The sequence below is a fragment of the Nicotiana sylvestris genome, chromosome 10 (assembly GCF_000393655.2).
Source record: "Nicotiana sylvestris chromosome 10, ASM39365v2, whole genome shotgun sequence".
NCBI lineage: Eukaryota > Viridiplantae > Streptophyta > Magnoliopsida > Solanales > Solanaceae > Nicotiana > Nicotiana sylvestris.
This window is the reverse complement of record NC_091066.1, coordinates 52,333,838-52,339,837: the sequence shown is the minus strand read 5'-3', so window position 1 is coordinate 52,339,837 and position 6,000 is coordinate 52,333,838.

The window sequence follows — 6,000 nt, the reverse complement described above, 5'->3', positions numbered from 1 at the left end:
GTACCGACCTGGGCCACACTCTCTATAAGACCCACTAAACGGACCAAGGCGTCCAGAAGCACTAGGTGGCGATAAATCCCTCCAGGACTTGAGCTGGTCCCATAGGCACGGTATGGGATGGAACCTCCTCATCAAACTCCACCTGAGGCTCCGCTGCTGGTGTTGCTGCTCGAGCTCTGGGTTGAGCTCTGCCCCTTCCTCGGCTTGTGGCACGACCTGGGTCTCGACTTTTTCCCCTTGTATGAGCTGCCACTAGTGGCTCTGGTTGCGCTCAGCTGAACATATAGTACATGTTCTCTCCATCTGGGAGAGAACAAGAATAGAAGAGTTCAATTAGCAAGAGAGAACCAAAATAGCACGATAGGAAAGAATAGAAGTGAAATTTGTACCTAAACTAAATAGCCTATAGAAGATAACTACAGGCATCTCCGTACCGATCCTCCAGACTTTACTAAGCCTGCTCGTGAATTGTGAGACCTAGAAAACCTAGTGCTCTGATACCAACTTGTCACGACCCGGAATTTCCACCTTCGGGACCGTGATGGAGCCTAACATTTCACTTGCTAGGCAAGCCAACATTAGAGAATTCTTAAAGCCAACTTTAGCCAATTTCAATAACATAAACAATTAGGCTAAACAGAAGCTAAAACTGAATTACAGAATAAGATAAAACCCATAATATATGATACAATTCGAATCTAGAGTCACGATTCACGAGCTTCTAAGATTTATTACAAACAAAGTCTAGAAGAAAATACAATTGTTCTGAAAGAAAGGAAACAATAAAATAAAGAAACTAGGAAGGGACTCCAGGGTTTGCAGATGCCAGTAGATCTACCTCGAGTCTCCAAACAAAAAAATCCAAGTTGTTCCAACTCACGAACAGCTAAGGCCGGTACCAAAATCTGCACAAGAAGTGCAGAGTATAGTATGAGTACAACCGACCCCATGTACTCGTAAGTATCGAGCCTAACCTCGATGAAGTAGTGACGATGCTATGACAAGATACCTAGATAATAAACCTGTGCAATTAACAATATATGTACAAAATAATGACAAATAAAAGCTAGACAGGTAATATCGGGAGGGGGGACATGCTAAAGGGGGATACAAGATACGAGAGATACAGCGGAATGATAACCAAAATAGTCCATATGCCTTTAACCAGTAAAAATAATTAAGCACAAGGAAGAAAGATTGCACGACATCACCCTTCATACTTTTACTCTCAACCTCACAATGAAGCAGTGATAATGCACAACATCATCCTTCGTGCTTTTATTCTCACTCACTGTATAAATCAATAGAAACGACACGGCATCACCCTTCGTGTTTTAACTCTCATAACATGGCACAACGTTATCTTTCATGCATTAACACTCACAATATTGTACGACATCATCCTTCGTGCATTAATACTCACATATGCCACGGTATCGCCCTTCGTGCATTAACACTCTCCCCTTACCACATAACAATGAACAAGTAATAACAGGGAGATATGATCAACAATTATAAACCTTACTGCAATAACGGTTCCACAATACCAATCTCAACTCGAAATAAATACTCAATTATCACCAAAGCACATAATCACAATAAAAACAATCAATTTGATAATTAACTAGTCTAAGCATGGATAATATGATTAAGGAAAGCAATAATTGCAAAGAACAAATCCCACCCGCTTGCTATAACCTGACAACAATGCATAAGTACTCGTCACTTCACGTATACGTTGTACCCAACATTTAAACATGTAGCAAATGAAAAAAAAATACTAATCCCTCAAGTCAAGGTTAGCCACGACACTTACCTCGCTCCAAAAACCAAACTCAAAGCTCAACCACGGCTTTGCCTTTCGAACAAGCCTCCGAATAAATAGAATCTAGCAAATTACCAACCAAACGATTCAAATTAAGCCATAGAAACTACCCACGATTGCAATGAATTTAATTTAGGTCATTATTGAAAAAGTCAACAAAAGTCAACTCCCGGGCTTGTTTGGTCCGAACCAAAAATTCGGACCAAAATCCGATCACCCATTCATCCCTGAGCCCGGTTGTGTAATTTGTTCTAGAATCCGACCTCAATTTGAGGTCTAAATCCCTATTTTACAAAAATCCCTAATTCTATCCAAAACCCCAAATTTTCACCATGAAAACACAAGATTTTTGGTGGTAATCTAAGGAAATGTAGTGAAAGATTGAAAGAAACTAGTTTAGAATCACTTACCAATGATTTGGTAAAGAAAAGTTCTTTGAAAAATCTCCTCTATGGTTTTCTTGTTTTAAAAATTTGAAGAATGAGCAAAACTCCCGTCTAAGTCCCATTTGATCAGTTGCAGATGTCGCATTTGCGACCTAGGGTTTGCAAATGCGAAGACTCTATCGCAAATGTAAAGATTTTACATCTCTGCTTTCATCGCATTTGTGATGAATTATTCGCAAATGCGAACACTGACCCTTTGCTTGCATTTGCAGTCACTGCCCCCTCATGTCCCAATATTTCGCAAATGCGAACACTGACCCTTTGCTTGCATTTGCAGTCACTGCCCCCTCATATCCCAATATTTCGCAAATGCGAACATAAGGTGGCCCAGCACTCTTCGCAAATGCGATGAGTAGCACGCAAATGTGAACCCATCCGAGGTCGCAAATGCGATGCTTGATCTCGCAAATGCGAGATCATAGGCCTGCACCAGAACTGAAGCACCAACGACATTTCTAAGTCCAGTTTTTACTCCATAGTCTATCCGTTACTAACCCAAGCCCTCGGAGCTCTAAATCAAATATGCACACAAGTCTAAAAACATCATACGAACTTGATCGCATGATCAAATTGCGAAAATAACACCTACAACTACGAATTGAACACCAAACCAAATGAAATTTTCAAGAAAACTTAGAAACTTCTATTTTCACAACTGGACGTCCGAATCATGTCAAACCAACTCCGTTTCTCACCAAATTCGAAAGGCAAGTCATAAATACGGTATTGGACCTATACCTGATTTCGGAATCAAAATATGGACCCGATATCCAAAAGTCAACCATTGGTCAAATATTTCAAATTCACTAAGCCTTTAACTTTCAAATTTCAACAAAGTCCGATAAGTTTGGCTAGGGACTTTCGAATTCGATTCCGGGCATACGCCCTAGTCCCAAATCACGATACGGATCTACTGGGATGTCAAAATACGAATTCAGGTCCATTTGCTCAAAACGTTGACCGAAGTCAACTCAAATAGATTTTAAGGCAAAAATTTCATATTTTCTCAGTTTTAGCATAAAAGATTTCCGGAAATACGCCGGACTACGTACGCAAATCAAGGAGGACTAAAATAAGGTATTTAAAGCTTTGAAATGTGGAATCGGATTTTAAAACATAAGATGACCTATCGAGTCATCACAATAATATTTTTTTATTTATGTTTCCTCCTAATGCTTTGGTTGCTCTGCCTTAACCAAAACTCATGTTGTCGATCTTGATATCCCTCTTGAAAGTGAAACATATAGTTGTTCGTGTAAGAAAATATATTGCGGTAAATATAGTCCAATATTTAGGATATTTGTCCTTGTGCTTTATTTGTTATATTTGCAAAACATAAACATACTAAAAATTATTTTCACACAAATTTAAAAGGATATTCCTCAGTTTCGAAACACGAAAGTTGAATTCAGGGATACGAATATACTTAGAAGCGCATTGACCAGTATCATAATTTTTGCATGTATGCCGTTATTGTCAAAGCTTCTATATAACATCTGTGTGCTATTACATAATCTATTCGCTATATCTAAGTTTTCAGTAGCATGATGGACATATTTTTTTTCAAAATTAAACTATATACAATGGAAGATCAATTTTAACTTAGTCTGTTATATATACGGTGACACTAACATACGTAAGAAATAATATACTTGACAACAAATATATATGGTAGAAGACCATTTGGTATTAAAGTATTTAAGTATTCTTCTTGATAGTAATTATTGGTATTATTTTCTGCTGAGTTAAAAACTAAAAAGTATTTTTTTTTTATCAAATTTCATAATCAACCTTTTATTTAGTTGATCAACATATTTATTTATGCTAGTTAAGATATCTTTTTAATTCTATCATGTGATTTGCACAAATTGCATTTTAATCTAATGATAGAAATATTTCTCTTATTAAATGCAATATTATTACCATTGGGATTGATAACCAAGTATTCAGAAAAAATCAAATCATCTTTTATTGGATGGTCTTATTCGTTTCCGACACGAAGTAAGAAGACACTGAATATTAGATCTGTTCTTACTTTATATTTCTTGTAAGTTGAATCCTTTTCATTTGAGGCTAGAAGTATAACTTTGGCAAGCTAGCTTTTACAGTCTCTGCTTTTGTCGATTTTGGAACTAATGGTAGTACTTGATAGAAATCACCTCCCAAATCATTAATTTTCCACCAAACGGTTCATTAATAAGAACTCCTGACAATTATTTCGATTATTTGACACTTTGCCATAAGTACTTCATCTCATATTATCAATTTCGCTTTCCTTATAAAATTAGCACCATTGCTCAACTTTGATATATTTGTGATTGTTATTTAAGTTGTTTGAAGAGGTATATCAAATCTAAAGTGGGTGGCCTCAAAGTAAAATCGTTGTTGGTACACCACTTGCTATTATTGCTAACATTGTCATGTCCCTTGATATGATTTTTGCAAGTAATGTATGATGTAGAAGTATTATTTCGATTTTGCCGGAGGCATCTACGAAGAATAATCTCGTTATACCAGAGTCGAATCTTTATGATATACTCTTGAAAGCTTGTTCTTGATTAGGATTTAATTTTGATAGTGCTTTCTCAAACACTTGTATAGCATTTTGAGTCTTAATAATATACGAACATTTTTACTTTGTGTTCTAACGCTCTTTTATGGAATAAATTTATGTATCCTAAGATTGTTTCTTAACTTGAATAAAATTTTTACTCATATGATGAATTTTAAAAATAATTTAATTGGATTCTGTTGCTAAATAATTAATTAAAAGATTAAATTACTTGGGTTTAACATAAAAAATAATTTATTCTATGTTGATTCAGATATTAATATTAGTTCATCTCTTGTTTTGAATATTTAATCTTAATTATAATTTTATACACTATAAATTTTATTTTCAAAGAGTAAAAGATTGATATGACATTTCATTTTTAGATTTTTATGTTTGTAGAATCATTAGTGACATTGACTCTTACCAACCATTTTTTCTCTTTCTCACACATTTATATTCTTATATATTTCTTAGTTGTTGTTTAATAATTGGGTATTTTTCAATATTACACGAAAATTTGATAAAAAAATTATATGAGTAAGAAAATAGTTCAAATATAATATAAAAATATATTATCGTGGGGTATTTTTTGCTCAATTTTAACTTTTTATGCAGTCTATTTAATATTACTTTTATTTTTTTGGGTATTGGACATTATGTAGTGGTAATATATTGCCAATACGGAGGATTCTTAAGAAACTGATTTTATTAAACCGTCCTACATATTTTTAATAAGAATTTAATAGACAAAATTTTAATAATTTTAAATATTAAAAATTAGCAAAGAAGATATTGTAGTCCAAAAAATAGGTTATTGTAGTTATGCCTTTTCCCTATGAGTTCTTCCGCTTAATATTTTAGGATTATTTTGGTATATTAATATTGTATTTATGCTTTTATAATAATATGTGCTTTCTTTTTTCTAAATGAATTTGAAAAACATAATACATGCTCAAATTAAATTAGTAATGGGACATTATAATACGTTTTCGAATTAAATTGATAACTTGATAAAAATTAACTTTTTATATTATTTATATATATAATTTAAACCAATATTAAATTAACAAAAGTTTGACTAGTGTTTAACTATCTCGCCGACTCACCACTTTTTACAAAACATGCGCTCAAAATAATCATTCATAGAAGTGACTCTAAGAAATTCCTTGAATTTC